General features: G+C 42.6%; 1 long non-coding RNA gene across 2 annotated transcripts in view; it reads left to right on the top strand.

Annotated features, from left to right (window-relative positions):
• Positions 1-565: 565 nt before the first annotated feature.
• The window catches only part of LOC126299267 (uncharacterized), a 248,422-nt gene continuing 228,436 nt past the window's right edge, over positions 566-20,551 (top strand). The window contains exons 1-3 of one of the 2 annotated variants that reach the window (XR_007552764.1): positions 566-790; positions 1,091-1,200; positions 17,434-18,194. This is a non-coding gene — a long non-coding RNA (uncharacterized LOC126299267). Of the gene's footprint in view, positions 791-1,090; positions 1,201-17,433; positions 18,195-20,551 lie in introns of those variants that run through there. The other variant, XR_007552765.1, reaches the window with a different exon arrangement.

Raw genomic sequence — 20,551 nt, 5'->3', positions numbered from 1 at the left:
GAGCAATTCGGGGATGGTGATTACATCTTTCAACATGATCGAGCACCTGTTCGTAATGCACGGCCTGCGGTGGAGTGGTTAAACGACAATAACATTCCTGTAATTGACTGGCCTGCACCGAGTCCTGACCTCAAATCTATAGTACACCTCTGGAATGTTTTGGAATGCCGAATTCGTGCCTCACCAACCGACATTGATACCTCTCCTCAGTGCAACACTCTGTGAGGAATAGGCTTCCATTCCCCAAGAAACCTTCCAGTACCTAACTGAACTTATGCGTGTGAGAGTGGAAGCTGTCGACAAGGCCAAGGGTGGGCATTACCCATGGAGGACACCACAAACTTGTAAGTGATTTTCAGCCAGCTGTCCAGATACTTTTGATCACATAGTGTATATGGGTGCTAAGTCTGCAATGCTCACACCACATTCGCGTTTTTCAATGGTTTTACGTTTCATTTCTAAGGTCACTTTCTCTTCCTTACTGTCGTCTTCTTACGGCTTTATCTAAGGGACATTTGTACGAAACATATTAACATTTGCACATAGATACTTGTTTGAAGGCGTTGTGAGCATAAACTTTGAATACGAAAATTTTGGCCACCGGGAAGAACTGTGTTTGTTATTGTTTTGGTCAAGATAGTATATGCTTCGTGGAACAGTAGTGGTAACTCCGCCATAGGCTTTGTGCTGTTTCGATTTATAAGATACGAAAAGCAGAACGCAAAATGGGTTGCAAATTTGTTGGAGAGAGAATAGGAAACGTAATATACATTGACATTCTGGGAGTTAAGTAAGTTGATCAGTTAAAATTATTGTGGTTAGCATATCGTATTTTCCCTTAGAATATAAATGTATAGGATGTATTTAATACTGTGTCGTATGTGCTCAAGCTGCAAGTACAGCGTTGTACTGAGAACGTTATAAACTGCAGATTTAGTTTCATAGTTGTAAGCTTATATTAAAGAGTACAAAGCTATGTTGTATGCAATTTAGTACTGTTTATATGGTTGTTGGAAGGCTTCTTCAAAGTTAACTCTCATTCAAACATTTTGAGTTGTTAAGTAGTGAAGGTCTTGAACTTTATTTTCAGTCACTGAAGCGTTTAACGATGAGACTTGCTAAAAGCAGAAGGTGACATGCAGCTAAACAGTAGATACTGTGAGAGATTTGCATTTGCAAAACAAGATACTAAAGAAACAGGTAAGGGTTTATCCGAATGTCTCGGCTTACATTCAGAGAATCAGCGTGTTCAAAATTCGCTGTTTATTATTAATCTGATGTACCACTGGGGAGTAAATGGTTTAGGGTGTAAGTATATGAATTTCAGTGTTAGAATAAACAATTTTTAACTCTTAGCTGCGCTGATTAAAAAGAATATGCTGTAGGACAGATTGAATAAGACTGTGCTGTCAGTCTTGTTTGTGGGCCAGTACAGTGAGAAGCATTTCTAAGTGCAGAGTAGGCAGTGCTGGCCTTTTTGGGTTGTACCAAAAAGATGCACACACTGAACAAATGTTCCAACAGTAATTAAACTTCTTTCTAGCTAATTTAGTCCTGTTTTCTTGCCAATTGGCAGTCATTGCCTCATCAATATTTGTGAGGTGGAAAGCGAAAATAGACCTCTTTTCGAAAAATTAGGAATTTGAGTTTTTGTTGTTTTTACATTCAACATTAAATTCTTAACATTCTGTAAAAAAAAAATTATTTCTATCTCTAATTTTGAGGCAGTTATGGCAGGTTGAATATTTATGACATAAAAGAGGTGTTTTGAGATATGGGCTTTTAAAATTTCACTTTATTATCATTACTTTAGGTATTTAAGAAACAAATTCTTCTAATATATTACACTTAAAATATCTTTTGCCAAGTGGTTTGGAATTTTTTAAATTAACACTTCACAATAACTGGATTACTCCCTGAGACCTATATCACATCAGAGTGTAAATACATTTGAAACCAAATTAATTGGCACCTTGTTGAGAAAAATATAGCAAGCCCTGTGCTTATTTTTTTGCCGTAATATATATATTTTTACACTATGTTATGGCGTCTTTTGGATCAAATTTTGATCCTGGAGCAATTAATGGCACTAGAACCACAAGAAAATGGAAGTCACAAATCCTACAAAATAGATTACTGAGATCTCATATTTTGTAGTTGCCAAACAGCTTGATTTTCTGTTCATGAAAAAAGTCTTAATGCTGTTAAAGGCACTTTAACAAGAGCATTTTCGACTCTTCTATTTTCACTGGAATATTTGTTTGGTCAGATTCTTCTTCAGGATCTTTACTTTCACTGACTTGAGTTTCTGGTTCACATTCTGAGACTGCTTTGAGACACATAATGTCTTTGTAGTTCTCTTTGCAATAGGTCCTGATGTTTTTAAAAAGGTACTGTTTTCGTTGTCTTGTCATCCCTGGAGGTATTACTGCAGCAGGAAACCCTGTGGGTCCATTGCCATTGGGGAGGATGCGGTGCACAAATTCATTTCCATCAATGTCCAATTTGCAATGTACTCTACCGTTGTAGCTAACGTTGAACTCAAAGTGGTTGTATTTAGTTATGTGAGATACTTTGTTAGCTTTAACATCCTTCAAGAAATTTAGCCAGTCATATGTATTCACAGCAACTTGACCTATTTTATTTACAACAGCAACAGCTGAGTTAACATGTGTTGTAGATGTAGATTTCTCAATGCAGTCGGTGAATTATTGTATGGAAGAGATATAAGTGGCCCTAAATCTTTTCTTTAAAAGTCCAAGTGTCCAGTCACATGTAAATTTCGTGTGACCTATTGGCATGAATGACAAAGCAGTACTCTTATTTTTGTTATTACTGATTCTCCAAGCAAGATATCCTAATAAGATATCGTTCTTGTTCTGACCTACACAATTGTCAGCATGAAAGAACATTGTCTTCTCCATGACTGTAGATTTTCAAGTAGTTGTGGAAAAGACTGACATCGACGTTGGATCCCATTGTTGTTCCTACACTTTTCTGGGAGTAGATAGTGTACTAGTGTACTTGTTTGTTCACAGTCTCACACATAACCCCAAATATTCCTATTCTGAATGGAACCAACAACTAAATAGGTCCAGGCTGCAACAGGCTACTGGGTATGTGAACGTGCTGGGCCATGTCAAAACTGTAGTGTACACAACTTCTATCACCGTCTTCAAAATTTTCCGTGGTCTTTTTGATAGCTCCCTTATAAAACATACTTTCTTTTGCAACAAGTTGTAGATGGGACTGCATTTTTTCAATTGTTTCCATTTTAGTTACTGCAGGCACTGAAACCATTGCAGTTCCTGAAGTGAAATGCTGTTATTTGGGCTTCATGACAACTATTTTTGGGCATATCTCTTTCCAAATGTTACAAAACACCCTACTTGATACTGGTTTTACGCCCCCAGGGGCTCAGCATTCATTTGCTGGGTACGGGCTTGGCTACCCCGGGGTTCCTGAGCTGGGGACTGGTAAGCGCCGCCAGTCCCCTGTCACCGTAAGCTCTGGACATGCTTCAACGACCACCGTGCGGTGTGGCGGTGTAATGTTGTGTGTCTCAGGGATTGGGGATCTTGGCTTGGCCACCCGGATCGCAAGGATGGAATAAACCTCTATAAACAACCCCTCAATCTCAAGGTGTGCTGCGCGCCAATGAGATGCATGGCTGTTGAGGTGGAACAGTCATTAGCGGGCAACCTCTGGAGAACCTGCCGCACCTCAGTTGTATAAGGCTTACTTAGGCACGCGGGGCTCTGTCTAGGTGGACTCTTAGTTCCCTAGCTGCTCGTGGGACCGAGATGGAACCTTCGAACTTTTCTTCTTCTCCTCCTCCCATCGGAGAGGGTGGGCCGCTGAAGGTTCTAACACCCAATCTAACAAGAGGGCTAGTGTAGCCAGTCCTCCTGATTCAGGTAGTCGTAACAGAACGCATGCTGCTTCGCTGAATGTGTTTCTTGTAATTAAAAGAAACGATGGGAGTTTCGCAAAAGTTTTACCATTTTATATCCAGAAGGGCTTAGAAGGCATTGCTGGCACTCTAAAGTCTGTAAAGCGCTTGCGAAATGGAACCTTGGTGGTTGAAACATCTACCTTCCAGCAAGCTCAGAACCTTCAGAAGGCGCAATTTCTTGGGGAGTTTGCGATAGAGACTGAATTTCATAACACCTTGAACTACAGCAAGGGTGTTGTGACTTGCAGAGATCTCGTTGACATTCCCCAAGACGAACTGAAGGCTGAATGGTCCCGGGAAGGTATTGTCAATGTGCAACACATTATGAAACGGGTGGATGGTACTCTCGTAAAGACTGACTCGTTTATCCTTACATTTAACACCACCAAATTGCCAGAGCATGTGAAGGCCTGTTTCCTTCGTCTCAGTGTACGGCCTTATTACCCCAACCCCATGCGGTGTTTTAAATGCCAACACTTTGGACACACTATTCTCGGCTGTAGAGGGGAAGCCACTTGCGGGAAATGTTGTAAAGCCGCCCATGAGGGAGTTGGCTGCTCCTCTCCTCCCAAGTGTGTCAACTGCTCTGGGATCACCCTGTGTGGAGTAGGGACTGCAGAGTTTTTCTTGAGGAACGGAAGATCCAGGAACTTAAAACTACAAAACGCCCTTCTTATGGTGAGGCGAAGAAAATTTACAAGTCCATGCAGCCGCCCACGTTCGCTGCTTCCTTTTCTTCCATTCTCAAACAGCCAGTGTTGAAATCCGATGCCACTACACAAACGGAGGTTGCTACTGTCAGCACTAGCACCTGCGTTTGTCAATGTACGTGTGCTGCTGCCGTTCCTGTGAAGCCTGCTGCCCCCCCCCCCCCCCCCCGGCCTTCTGACCAGGCCGTGGTAGCTGACGTCATGGAACTTCCTGCCCCTTCCTGGATCCAGTCTTGTGCATTGCCCAGCGCTGCTACACCCCCTACTGCTTCTGAGGTTTTGGCACCAATGCCGCCTCAGGCCAGAAAATTGAAGCCAAAGACAAAGGTGAAGACTCGCCCGCTAAAGGAGACCGACATTCTACAGTCTGCTGATGTGGATGTCATTCTCTCTGACGTCTCTCTCGACTCCTCTTCAGAGACGATGGAGGTTGATGTCAGACTGGGGCACTCATCTCGCCCCAAAACTGAGCCTCCGTCTGTTGTGGGCTGTCCTCCCCGACAGAAAGTGAGAATGAAGGTACTCCCACCCTGATAGATGGTTCCCATTATACAGTGGAACATGAATTGATTCCGGGCACATGTGGAGGAACTGCACCTCCTAGCACGGCAACGCCCCCTGTGCTTGTGTTTACAGGAAACGCATTTCAAACCATCTGATGCTCCTATACTAAGGGGCTATACGTCATATCGCAAAGGTGACCTGACTGGAGAAAGGGCCAAAGGTGGAGTCGCTGTGTTTCTCAATAATTACCACCACTCCTCTGTTCTCCCCCTGGCTACTGACCTGCAAGCAGTTGCAGTTGAAATTCATTCACCTCGGAGGCTTACCGTTTGCTCCATTTATTTACCCCCTCAGGATGCAATGACCTTAGACGCTTTCACAGATCTTATCGACCAACTCCCCAGCCCATTTCTCCTCCTGGGAGACTTCAATGCCCATAATGTCCTGTGGGGCTCCACTTCTCTTTGTGCTCGAGGTCGAATTTTGGAGATCCTCCTAACATCTCAAGTGTTGTGCATCCTCAACACAGGTACACCGACTCATTTCTCTCCTGCTACAGGGTCATTCTCAGCCATTGACCTATCTTTCTGCTCTCCAACCCTCACCGACTCTGTTCACTGGGAGGTCATTGACGACCTTCATTCCAGCGATCACTTCCCTATCCGCATTCATCTCCTGGATGGTGTATTGTTGGAGCAGCGGCCACCATCGTGGATAATTGGCAGGGCTAACTGGCCACTGTTCACTCGGTTGGCTGTCTTTGACCGCCACAATAGCATCCAAGAATGGGTGGATCACATAACGCTTGTGATCCATCATGCTGCTGACCTGTCCATACCACAGTCTTCTGGCACTCTTGAAGCGGCGCCTTGTGCCTTGGTGGACAGAAGAGTGCCGTTCAGCCATCCGGGACAGGCGTACGGCTCTTCGCCGATTTCAATGCCGTCCAACAGCGGTCAATCTTACCGCCTTTCGAATCGCAAGAGCCAGGGCACGCCGTGTCATTAAAGAGAGCAATAAAAGGTCATGGCAGGCGTTCCTGGACTCCATCAACCGTTCCATTTGTTCCACAAAAGTATGGGAAGCCATCCGGCGGATTTCCGGTAAACATAGCCGTTTACCAATAACTGCTGTCCTGAACCAGGGATGCCTCCTAACGACACCCAGAGCCATTGCTCAGACGCTGGCAGAGCATTTTGCACAAAGTACTGCCACTGCAAATCAGGATCCAGCGTTTCGTCGCTACCGTGCGACTGTCGAAAGAGCGAACTTGGACTTTCTGTCGAACAGTTCTAAGGCGTACAACTCCCCTTTCTCCATGTGGGAATCCTCCTCGAATGTTTTAATCTCATATGGCAGACAGGAGTGTTCCCCACCTCGTGGTGGGAGGCAATCCTCATCCCTCTCCTCAAACCAGGAAAGGACCACACATGTCCCAGTAGTTATCGTAGTATCTCCTTGACCAGCTGTGTCGGAAAGACCCTGGAACGGATGGTTAACCGGCGTCTGGTCTGGCTGTTAGAGACCAGACAGCTCCTTAGCCGCTTTCAGTGGGGATTCCGAAAATTTCGGTCCACGGTCGACAACCTGACCCTCCTAGAGACGGCTATTCAGCAGGCTTTTCTCCATCAGCATCACTGTATTGGTGTCTTCTTTGATATCAGTAAGGCATATGATACTACTTGGAGATACTGTATTCTTCCACATCTGCTTCCGATTTTCATTCGGTCTTTCTTGTCTCAGCGTTTTTTTCGGACCCACGTTGGTAACACTATCTGATCGCTTTGAGCAAGAGAACGGTGTCCCCCAGGGTAGCATTTTAAGCGTTACCCTCTTTGCCATAGTCATCAACAGTATAACGTTTACAGTGAGGAGTCCACTACAGTGCTCCTTATTTGTGGACGACTTTGCTGTTTTCTGTTCCTCCTCCAGTGTTGCAGCTGTGAGCCGTCACTTGCAGCTAACAGTGCGGCAGTTAGAGGAGTGGGCTGCAAAGACGGGTTTTCGGTTTTCTGTCGATAAGTGTGTTTGTGTTCATTTTAATCGTTCTCGTCGTCTTCTTACTTTGGCTGCCTTGCATATCGGGGATACTGTCCTACATTTTAGAGACACAGTGCGGTTTCTGGGCCTAATTTTTGACTCCAGGTTGTCATGGCTGCCACACCTACGTGACTTGAAAGCCAGAACCCTGAAGGCACTCAACTTCCTCAAGTGCCTCAGCCACAGGTCTTGAGGAGCGGACAGGGCGCGTCTCCTTCAGTTTTACCGAGCTTTCGTGCGTTCACGGTTGGACTATGGGTGCACAGTATATAGGTCAGTGAGGCCTTCTTATTTGCAGATCCTTGATGCTGTTCACCATGCTGGGATTCGACTGGCCACGGGTGCTTATCGGACCATTCCCATACCCAGCCTCTGTGCTGAGGCTGGGGAACCGCCACTTACCATTCGGCGGCAGCTCCTGCTGGTGTGCCAGGCTTGTAAGTTTCTTGCAGCTCCCAGCTCGCCTGCTCACCATCTTGTTGCCCATCCACCTCTGGACCGCCTTTTTTACCGCCGTCCCCAGGGCTACGTTGCCATTTGGGATCCGTGTGCAACGTGTACTAGATTCCCTTGGTGTGGAGTCTGTACAACCCCAAATCCAGGGTTTAAACCACCTGCCACCCTGGTTACTGAAGAGGCCCGGAGTGATTTTAGATTCATTGCAGTACAAGAGAGATTGCACTCCTGCCACCGTTTTTAATGCAGCATTTTCTGCCATTTTATCTGAGCACCACGACTATGTAGCTGTTTTTATGGATGGGTCGAAACAAGGGGATTCTGTTGGTTGCTCAGTTGTTTTTCCAGATCGTGTATTCAAGGTCCGCCTGCCGCAGACTTTCGCTGTCATTGATGCAGAATTGTCTGCGATCTTGCGGGCACTGGAGCACATGAGACATTCTTCCTCTCGTAAATTTCTTGTCTGTTCCGATTCACTCAGTGCCCTTCACTTATTGCAACGTTTGTATCCGGCAGACAAAATTGTCCAGACCATCCAGGATGCCCTCCTCCGACTACAGCGACTGAGGAAGGCTGTAGCTTTCTGCTGGGTTCCGGGGCATGTCGGCATTGCTGGGAATTAAAGGGCAGATCTCGCAGCCAAGGAGGTGTGTCTCGCCCCACATGTTTCTCAGTGTGCTATCCCCTTGCACGCACTCACCTCGCTGTTGAGCTCACGGGTTATGCGTCGGTGGGAGGATGAGTGGCTGGAAGTGACTGACAATAAGCTCCGTATAGTCAAGCCCACAACACGTGTGTGGTGTACTTCCTTTCAGCCCCATCGATGGGACGAGGTTCTCCTCACTCTGCGTCGAATAGGCCACAGCCCTATGACGCATGGCTACCTGCTCCGGCGAGAGAACCCTTCAATGTGTGGTGCTTGCGGCGTCCAGGTCATTGTGCGCCACGTTTTATTGGATTGTGTTTTATTTTCTGACCAGCAGGCCGCAGCTGACTTGCCAGCAGACCTGCCATCTCTTTTAGGCAACACTCGGATGAATGTGGCTAAAGTTTTAAAGTTCTGTGACATGTCAAATGTTTTTACAAAGATTTTAGGGAGAGGATTTTAATTTGCTCACTGTGTGACAAGCTAGCCCATATTTTATATAAGTGGGCAGCCAATAACAATTTCCTGTGACATTCTTGTTGCTAAGTTTCCCCTTTCCTTAGGTTTTACTTTCTTATGTAGCATTTTCCTTCTTTTCCTGCTTTCTTTGAGTGTGTGCTTTAGTTTTCTTAGGTCTGTCCACGTTCGTTCCTTTAAATGTGTGTCAGGGTGCTGATGACCTCGATGTTGAGCGCCCATAAGCCCCAACACACCACCACCACCACCACCACCACCACCACCACCACTGGTTTTACAGGCATATCATTTGTAAAGGAAGCCATATCAGTTTCAAAAATTTTGGCTTTATCATCACTTGAAGGTAGAAGCTTGAAATTTGCTTTATACTGAGTGCTACTTCTGCCTGGTAAAATTATGGCATGTTGTTCTGAGTAATTGTGTAAAAACCTTACAACAAACTCTGAATCAGAAAAAGAAGTTACATTCTTAGGAAGTTTTCTTGCATTACCATGAGCTTTGACAATCAATCCTGTATCATTATACATTTTTGTTACAGCACTTTAGTCTTTTAATTTTAATATTGTAGGAAAACATGTAAGTGTTTGTACAAACTTGCCGACCTTTTACTAAGTATTTACTTTGTGATTGTTTCCTCTCAGTTTGTACTTTATGTTTACGAGCTGTCAAAGAAGAATCTGAAGTGACACACCGCAATTGGCCTAAAATTACTTTATCTAATGTGTTGACATTGTTCTCATAATGATAAATCTCACCACATTCACGATGCATTTTCAAATATTCATCAACTGAACAGTAATTGCAACATTCTCCTTTCCACCCGCAACCTGCTTTTAAAAACTCTGAAACGAGAGCATGGTCTCTGTCAGCATCAAAAGAGTCAATTAAATTTATGCAGTCATCAGTTACTACCAGGTCAAAGTCTTCAGCACCATCATTCTCATCTACAATTTGATCACTATTAACATTTCGTTCTATTTCAATAATAACATTATCAGTAACATTATCGTTGTACCTAAGGCTTCATTAAACTTCGGAATGTCTTGTAATAAAGAAATATCACATAGATTAACTGACTCATCACCTTGAGGTTCCAGTTCCTCATCACTTGATTCGTCTCTACTTGGCATTCGTTCAGAAAAATAATCTTGAAATACTTCGTCAACTTTTATCATATAAATCACCACCAAGACCAGTATCGTTTAGTGCTTTCACAATTCTATCTTCACACATTGCATACTTTAAACTGAGCAAGCACGAATTTGTAACGTCAGCTGTCAGCTGCTTTCTGAGGGCTACCAACTATACATTGGCAACATCTGTAGGCATTCGCAAAAATAGGACCATGTGTGTTGTTTGGCATTATTGAAATCACAAAACGGTTTTCTTTTATACAAAATTACTCTGAGCTCCTTAAAATGCTTCTAAAATTTAAGGGATGCTATTTTATACTGCATGTATAGCTGTGATATTTAGAAAAGGGACCTCTTGTCGAAGCAATTTGATTTGCCAATAACGACAAGAGGTTCCTTTTCCGAAGACTGACATTGTTTGTTTTTAATGATGTAATTGACTTTAGTTGCATTCAAACAAGTTTCAAATCAATATGAGCGTGTTCAGAAAGAAGTAAACTGTTATAATATACTTAAAAAAACGAAAATTGAAATTTTACACATTATTGAATGTTTTTGCTTGTACTGAAAATTTTACTCTTCCGACAAGAGGTCCCTTTTTGCTTTCCCCCTCAAATTTACCTTCTGAGGCTACTGTCACATTATTTGCTCAAGGTCAGGTGCTGATGCTACACCCATCTGCTTAGACCTGTGATGTGGTCGTAGTGTCATGGTGAGGTTTGATGTTTGAGTCTGTCTGTGTTTGTAGATGGTGTGTTGTAGCATTTGGGGGCGCTCTCTTGTGCTAAATGTAAGTTAGTGAGTTGTTTGACATGAATTGAATGTTTCAAGTTGCTATTGGCAGAATTTCTGCTGAGATAGTTTGAATTTTCACATTGTGGCTGATGGATTCATATTTATGTTTGGAAATTTTAGTGGAATGTGTTCCTTATGGTCAGAGATTTAATATTAATTTTTTCTTTTTTCTTAAATTGTGAATAAGATACAGATACTTATGAGTAGGTCATTACTTGTTGCAGTGGGAGATATTTTTGCTTTTATTATATGTTTTATGATGGCGATGAAAGAGTCATCGCCAGTGTTGGCTGGTGGCCAGTGCTAAATAGAAACATATAAATCACAGCAGGTTTGTCAGTAATGTCAATAAGGTGCTGGCTGCATGGTCTCGATCTGCAATGACTAAAATAATTAGAAGTCGTTGGAAAATATTATATATATTGTATTTAACTGGTTGTTCAGGATTCTTCTTGGCTTCATACATATAATTATAAACAGATAGCTATTGAGGCCTCACTTAGGCCATACATTACTAAGTGCCTTGTTAGAGGTGTCTTCCTATCAGCTGAAGGCTATGCTACTTTACTACTTGACATTCTGAGAAAGAGTGAATGAGAGCTTGCTAGAAACTTGATACAATCCGCAGAGCAGCGCTAGCTACTCATGGGTACAATGATACTAATACGGACCGCAATTGATAACTTCAACCGCTGACAATTGTGGTATCATACGTTGGTACCACATTCCTCCCTCGCGAATCTGTGAACGGCCATTGAATATGGCTTATGACCGCCACGTGGAGGACGCCATGCTGATGTAGTCGAGGAGGTGGGGAGCATGGCTGCAGGCGAGGCATGCCCACCTACACCCTGCCATTCCGATCAACAGGAGACAGGGAACGCCTGGAAACCTACTCCAGGGTGCACGTCAACATGAGGCATCTGTGCTTCTACAACTATGGGAGCAACCGAAGGGTCGACCTCCATCGGGTCGGGGCACCCGACCGGGAACAAAGAAGGAAATCAGGAAGTGCAGACTGTTCTGCGGCATTGGATGGCGTTGTAACCGGGATTTCACTGTGCCCTATCTCAGTTGAAGGCACCTGGTCCATATGGTCATCTGGTCACCGCAGCGTTGCTGGCACTGCGGGCGACTCCACTGTGAGACATGGTATCCGCGCTGGCACCCAGCAGTGAGGAGAGCTAGGAAGAGGGCCCTGCAGTGGCAGCCCTGATGGCGCCAACACTGGAAACTTAGGGCAAGTGGCAGAGACCCCATGGCTAAAGACAAAAGTCGCCTGCACAAAAAAAAAAGACGAACCAATGGTTCTTCAATCCAAATTTTAGACAAACGCGATTGCTTAGTGACATAATGCAAAACGACACTTAATACTAGGTTGTTAGCTGTTGCTGTGGTTATACGACAAAAGTCAGCAGGAAAACTTTCTACTACATCATCATTTTGCACACCAGTGTACATACAAGCCTGTTCGGAAGAGTCAAACAGCAAGTCTTCAGCTATTGGCAACCTGGATAGTGTGTTGGCGTGGGTTTTTGTGACTCCAAAAACCAAATAAAGAGCTTCCTTCTCGATCGCAAATCTAACTTGGAAAAATATTTACCTTGATACAATTTGTCAAACAAGTCTTGTGGACGTGGCAAAGGAAATGTTGAAACAACAAGTTGGGGATTGATGGCGGCAATTTGCCTGATGGTTTTGTTAAGATAACCAACCGTGAAGTCCATAGTGATGCTGTCACTGGTTCAATCACTCCTTGTTCCTCAAGCGCATGCAGTGTTTTAGCAACTTCATCTAGAAAGCGCGTGAGGCACTGTGTGAGAGCGGAAACATTTAGGTTGTGCATTGTCCTTCAATTCAATATGCGTCTGAAAATTTGTCTTGCGCCCTGAACCTGGCGAAAGAAATGTCAGCAAACTCTTGACTTAGTTCGGAAACACTTTTGGTGGGAACATATTTAGTGACAGCTAGTATGTTATCATGCATAATTAGGGAGAATACATCAAATAAATCAAGATCACAAATGTTTACAGATGAGGGTGAACACAGTACATGAAACAAAATCACTTGAGTTTGGAGTCCTAAAACCTGGATACTTTGACCACTGTAGGTAGCTAACGTAACATTTGCGTTACTCAGTGGAGGTGAACCAAGCAATTCATAAGTTTTGATTCATGAGTGTAACAGAAGCTCCAGTGTCCAACTGAAAAGGAATCATATGATTCTGAATGTTCAAGTTTACAAAAAGTTTGTTCTGCCATCAGCAAAAATTAGCATTCTGAGAAGCAGTGTGCACTGGCTTGTGTTGACAGGCAGATTGTGTGTGATGGGTCTCCTTACGTCGGCTTGCACTGGCATCACAAAGAAAATTCACACACTCGGGCAATGGCACAGGTACAGGAGGCGAATGTACAACATTTATTTCCATTGCTTACAGCTCATTGTGATAGGAAGTCTTATTTTGGAAACCGTTCCGTGTCTCGAAACGTAACATGGAGCATTAGATTTTTGTCTTGAGGCACACTGCCTGGACATGTCCCTTCTTGTTGCAAAAATGGCACACGGCCTTGAACAATCGGCATGAGCGCAAAGCAGGCGGCTTCTGCTGGCGCATAACAGGTGTCTGTTTCCTGGAAGTGAATTGGGCAGGCGCGCGCCGAGCCGGTACAGCATCATGTATGTGTGATGCGCGTGCAGCCAGCTTGCTAACCTGAAAGACAGTGGGAGGTGATTGAAAAGAATTTGCAGCAAAATCCAAAGTGTCGTGCCTGTCCAAAATGTCCAACACTTGTTCTAAAGTGGGGTTGGATAATTGAAGAATTTGCTCTCTAATGCGTGTGTTGGACACGTTTTGCACTATAGTGTCCTGTACCCTTATGTCAGAATATGATATGCCACAAGAACATGAAAAGCCACAGTCGCGAGTGAGGCCTTGCAAAGTGGCTACCCACTCACAGTAATTCTGATGAGGTACACGTTTTGTGCGGAAAAATTTGTACTGCTTAGTGACAACATTCACGCTTTCCTTGTAATAATCAGTTAATTCCTGAACAAGTTCTTCGAAACTGTGCTGATCTGGAGAACTTCTCGGGAAGAGTTTGAGGAGAATGAGGTACGATGCTACGCCAACACAAGATAAAAGCACGTGCAGCCGTGTTTTACGTTGGATGTCGTATGCTGCACGGTGGTGTGAAAACTGCACATGTCACTCCTGCCATCTTTCCACGCAGAAGTCAAATGTGCGGAACGGCGGGGCTGTGACCGGCTCTGCAGCCGGTACTTGTGGCACAGCTTGTTGTTGTCCCTGGACGAGCGGTCGCAATGTGTGCAGTAGTGCATTGGGCTGCTGAATCTGTAATCATAACAGTTGTGCCTCTGGATTTGCCATCACAACGAAAGCAAATATTTAACAAAGGGAGTAGGAAAAAATGTCATGCACTCGTCAATCACACCATGTGGAGAGGATGGGTGGCACAGCCGGGTATATAGTCTGTAAACATGTATAAATAGTGCTTTCACTGTTCTGCTTTCCAAAAAATCTGTACCTTTAACCTTCTCACCAATTGTTATGACGACGACGAATGAGTCGTCGCCAGTGTTGACTGGTGGCCAATGCTAAATAGAAACATATAAATCACAGCAGTTTTCTCAGTAATGTCGAAAACGTGCTGACTGAATGGTCTGCACCTGCAATGGCTAAAATAATTAAAAGTTGTTGGTAAAAAAATAATATATATTGAACTTAACTGGTTGTACAGGATTCTTCTTGGCTGCATACATACAATTATAAACAGATAGCTATTGAGGCCTCGTTTGGGCCATATGTTACTAAGTGTCTTGTTAGAGGTTGCTTCCTATCAGCTGAAGGCCTTACTACTTGACATCCCAAGCAAGAGTGGATGATAGCTCGCTAGAAACTCGATACAAGCCACCGAGTGGCACTGGTCGCAGCTCGCGGGTCCAATGATACTAATATGGACCGTGGTCAATAACTTCAACCCCTAACAAGTGTGGTATCAGACATTGATACCACACTATGTATGGTATGAGTTTGTTGACTATAGTTTCTTTGTGTATATTGAAATTAGTGATGATGCAATTTTTCATAAATTTTGGGATTTTTCTTGTCAGTGTGTGGTAATAGTGTTGCATTGTGATTGGTTGGTATCATGGTTATTGATGTACCATTAGAATATGTTTCTGATATTACTCATGTGGGCATGGTTTGGTTTGTTGTACTGTGGTCTTTGCTTTAGGTAGAGTAAGTGAAAGCATGGAAAATAGATTTTAGCATTTGAATGTGTTGCTTTTTGTACAGTGGGATTTGTTTTTTTGGTGCTATATAGGTCAATTTGTGTCATCGGGTTTTGGATTTGGGTGCAAGTTCACGATATCAAGACCTTTGCTTGAGGATTATGGGTGAAGTGAAATTTGCAACACCATGTTCTAGAGTTCTATGTTGGTTCCTGGTATCGAGGGCTTTGTTGGAGCTATGTAGGTGAAAATTGTGGTGTTGAGTTTTTTAGTTGTGTATGGGTTGCTGTTATTGTAGTCCTCATTTGAGATATCGAAACTTACAGTGCCAATAGATTTTGTTTTTGTAATTTTTTGTGTTAAATTTTGAGGATTTCATGTGCTTGATTTTTGGGCAAATATTTGTTTTGCTGTAATGTCATTATTCTTACTGTTGTATATTTGCCCGCGCCCGAAACCACCTCCGTCATTCTGTTCTCCTGTCAGTTTGATTCTGTTGTTGGAGTTAAATACTTCACATGTTATTTATGTTTGTTTGCAGTTGTAATAAGTGATGTCATGGTCACCGTATTGTATGTGCTTGAAATAGTTTAAACCATGACATCACTGTTCAAAACAGGTGGGTCAAGTCATGTTTTTGTTTTGCCAATCTACCTTTTATAATAGTTAGAGCAGTAGATCTCTTTATATAGACTGAATTTGTTCTTCAGATATAGTTTGTGTGTCTAACTAGAAATAATGCTATGTTCCAAGGATCATTGGTCTGTTTGTACCAAAATGGTGTAAGTTACATTGGTTTTACACTCTGTGTCTTCTGTGTCTACATACTAGGTACTTACAGATTACCAGCTAGCTCACTGGCTGAAAAGTAATAATAATGAACATATTGGTCTCTGTCACTGCTCATGTTACTGTGACAGAATATTGACATCTAGTTCTAAGTAGCCCAAGCAATCATAGTCTTATGCCACTAGGTTTTTGTTAAATACCTCTCTTCAAGCAGATGTTGCCAGAAGAAGCAATTTCAGTTCAGGTTTAAAATTGTGTAAAGGTTTGCAGCAGCCAGGCGCCTTCAATTTTATTCTTCAGTTTCTATTTACCATGGCTGGTTTTGAATTCACAAGCGATTTATCATCAGATGGGACGTATTTATTGCATATTTCCAGCATTGTTGTGGCTCATGTAGCTATGGCCAAAGAACAAAACATGTACAAACTGAATGTAGTGAGAAGTATACACGGTTCACACCTGGCCACAGCTGCACCACTCCAACAATGCTGCAAACATGCACCATCTGATGATAAGGCAACAGTTGGCTCTCCCCATCCTGAGCATCATACTGCACCTGAGAATGCTGTCTGTTGGGTAAAAAGAATCAGTCATTATAGTGGGTATATAGGTTGCAAGAAAGAACTGTAGTGTGGCTGTGAAAAATCAGTTCAAGCTGAACTGTGATCGGCACTGTCAATACAAGACAGGAATCTAACTTAGGAATTATATCCTATGGTGTGAAGATATTTAAGAAGTTCCCATCTAACATACAGCAAGTAATTGGGTATCTCAGCCAATTGAAAACATTCCTGGTGATGACTGCTTCCACTGCTTATCTTAGTGCAAGGGTTTGATTCCTCCGTAATGTTGAAAGGCCTCATTAATAGGTTGCAGGCTACATCAACATATTGCTGCAATAGTTTGCCATTGAACCAGGTAATTATTTTGGAATTAATTAAGTGCTGACTTTGCTAATATGTTTTTGAATAGAGCCAAATAGATACTTCAAGAATCTGAGTAGTTTTTCTTCCAAATGTTTATATTTACTACAGAATTTATATTTATTTATAAGTCAACAATAGAATCTGTCACAAAACAATTACTGATTTCACCCTATAACAAAAATTTAACTAGGAATGGTCAAAATAAATTTGGAAATTAATTACATATACAAAAGTAGCCACAAAATTAGACCTCGTGCTATATTCCTTAAGACGGAGGACCAACATTTCTCTTTTATGGAAATGCAGATTATGTTCATACGTGTAAAGATAACTAGGCAAAAATTAAAATAAAAGTAATTTAAGGAGGCAGGTGGAAAAAAAAGAGACGAAGTGGAGAGATCCCAGCCTGCTTCGTCACAAATGCTTAAGGCCTTGAAGATGCACCTATAAAATGACTCTTGGTAAACACTAGCATCACTGTCTGCAGCTGCCCATTTACATTGTGAATGCAACATGTTATCAGATTAGCTGATTATATGCTTCACCATTTGACAGCTTAATATTTGCTGAAATGCAGCAGTTTTCACTCCTAGGTGCTTCATTGGCAATGGAGTGGTGTACTCTACACAGAAAATTCATGTTACTAATCAGTACATACTTAATTCTTTTCTAATTTGACATACAGTGATGTTATTCTACTTATGTTTGTTCTTTCCACTCATTCAGTATATCTTTGATTTATTTTCAGGAACACGTCGCAAATTCAGTAGTACCACAACAGAATGACTACAGGAGCGAAATGTACACCTCGCCACTCTAAATTGGGGCCCAGCTCATTGCCAGACTGCAGGAGAACGTCTCTGTGAAATAGGATACACTGGAACATATGTAAGCTCTTATGGGGCGTGATGGTTACAGAAAGCTTGTCACAAGCTATTAATGTTGGTGACTGGGCTGAGGATGCTGTTTTGATCAAGACTGACCCACATCTCATTTTGGACAATTCCTAAACCTCCCCAAACTTGTACTCTAAATGCTCAACAAAAAACTGAGGCTTCATCGTCATGAAAGATTGCCCATCAGCTCTCGAACATACAAGGTACCGTGGTGAATAAGTTCCGCTGCCATCCTTAGCCTGATGTTTCTTCCATGGTGTGGCCAAGGAGGGGAATGATTTGGGGTTGCACTTCTGTGCATTGAATTGAACTTGTGATAGCTTAGAGACTAATAGTGTTTCACCACCACCAACAAGAGATGACGGACTACGATTCATTGCTTGTCATTCTCCCTGATGCCACCTATTCAGACCAGGGGCACTACCTTCAGGCGCCACCTAGCCACAGCAAAGGCACCCTGGCAGGACGGCCATTGCCGGAAGTCCCGATGCCGCAGGGGGATGGGTATCTACCCCTTGGCATATGCGGGGAGTTACCGGCATAGGCATCAGCAGAGCGATTCCCGTGCGGTCAGGGGGCTACAACCAACACGGTACATGGCGGCCCCACCACAACGGACTGGCTACCGTGCTGGATATCAGGTGCAAAGGTGCAAAGAAATCCATGATCATCGTCGACACAGAAAGTGACACAGCACAATGCATGGTGGAAAACATATCCAGGAAGGTGTCCTCGCATGGGGAATGAGTGGGACTGAGATGCGACGATGAGGAAGTGGGCTAAAGATTTCAATGCACGATGGACATTTTGCACCATGTAAGGCTCCCTTCCCCAATTGGCTTGATCTTTGGGAAAATTTTGAAGAATGGAGTTCAAAACCCTACAGGGGACCGTCACATAAAGACCGAAACGTGGGAAACTCCTTTTAATCGCACTTATGACAGACAGGAATACCTCTGGCCTATTCTTATCCCCGGATGTGCAGGGCGAGAACCATCAGTGATTTCACCATACAGGCAAAGCAAAGATGACTGATGTGAATCTACTACTTACTATCTAAACATTTTGGGGGTGACTGGAAGAGCATAGGAGATTTAGATTCTGTGTGAACTTCGTATTGTAATGGTCAGTAAGGAAGAGGTTTGTACATCAGCTTGTGGTTGCTTGAAAGGAGCATGAGGACCTTACCAAATATTAAGAGAAACCAAAAGAATGGCCATTCTCAAGATTCTATAAATCAAAATATTTACCTGAAAGACGTGCTGAGTTTGATATGAAATGATTAATGTGAACATATTCATTGTGTAATAAAAATGTTTTCAAAGACAAATGGCACCAAAAAGGGCATCATTAACACTATTATTCTACAATAGTAACAAAAATAAATACTTGGTTATGTATTTGCCTTATTAATTTTTTTAATTTTTATATTTGTATTTAGTCATGGCGTATTAAGACCGACACATTTTCCTTAAATATGAAGAACAGAATTGCAAAATGGATTTCACATTTTCACGTTTCTCAAGTACATTTCAAACATAACTTAACATTTTAAAATTTGTGAAAAATTTCCCAGATTACAGGTAATCAGTTTTTTTGTCATTATGCAATTTGAAATGATGCTCCCCAGTTACACATTGTGGACAATTTCATAAGACAATGAATTGACGGGCAGTGAACATAAGTACATTATCTCGAAGAATGCATTTTGGACCTTCGGCATTAGTATCTAACTGCATAAATAGTAAACTGAGCCAGATATAGCTTCCTGTTCATGCTATTTTTAATGTTGCTGGAAAATATTACTGTGTTACTGACTGATAACTGCAGGTAAGTTCTTAAGTATGCCTGGCAGTGTTGTTCCAATTTTATGGGCATTTGGTTGCCAATTTGGATTTCATTCGTCTCCTGCAACATCAACTTCAGTGACATGCAGAGAATGCATCTACATCATAATTATCTAATAAATAAGATGTTTCATGAGACTTTTAGGGGTGCCAGTGAATGGGATGAGGGCTTGTGGAAAGGAATCGTCACAAATAGTTAAGTAAAATTTCCACAGGCATGATGAATTAACCCCATGCTAATATACAAATGGAGTAACCAATTTCAAATGAGATGTTTTTCCTGTTTTTATTTTTCAAGGTAACTGCCACAAGACGTACATTCTTGCCAGCTACTCACCGTGCCATTTCTTCCTGTGTGGACTTCAAGGGCAAAGACCATATTCCTTGGTTTCTAACAACCAAATTGAGAAAGTGCACCACCACAGTTAATGAAAATGGTAGACTATATCTGCTAGAAAGAATCTGGGGGGGGGGGGGGGGGGGGGGAATGGGACTAAGACTTCAACACCTGTGATGTTTCTAATGGGTCTCATACCTGGTACTTAACACATTTCAAATTCTCGTTACAGAGATAATGTTAGGATAACATATTTCTTTGTTTATTTCAGATGAAAATATGGTCTTCCAGAACTTCCAGTTTCTGTTCACCTTATACACTGAAGTTAAAGAAGTCATGGGATACCCCTTAATATATTGTCAGACCACCTTCTGCCTGACGTAGTGCAGCAACTTTATGTGGCATGGATTCAGCAAGTCATTAGAAGTTCCCTGCAGGAATATTGAGCCATGCTGCCTCTACAGCCACCTATTATTCTAAAAGTGTTGCTGGTGCAAGATTTTGTGCACAAACTGACCTTTTAATTTTGTACCATAAATGCTTGATGGGATTCATGTCAAGTGATTTAGGTGGCCAAATCATTTGCTCAAATTGTGTAGAATATTCTTCAAACCAATCATGAACAATTGTGGCGTGGTGATATGGTCAATTGTCATCCACAGAAATGAAGTCCATAAATGGTTGCAAATGGCCTGCAAGTAGCTGAACATAACCATTTCGTCAACCATTGGTTCCAGACCACTCTGTGTAAACTCAGTCCACGCCATTATGGAGTCACAAACTGCT

The sequence above is a fragment of the Schistocerca gregaria genome, chromosome X, assembly GCF_023897955.1.
Source record: "Schistocerca gregaria isolate iqSchGreg1 chromosome X, iqSchGreg1.2, whole genome shotgun sequence".
Taxonomy (NCBI): domain Eukaryota; kingdom Metazoa; phylum Arthropoda; class Insecta; order Orthoptera; family Acrididae; genus Schistocerca; species Schistocerca gregaria.
This window is presented reverse-complemented; position numbering and strand designations above follow the sequence as displayed.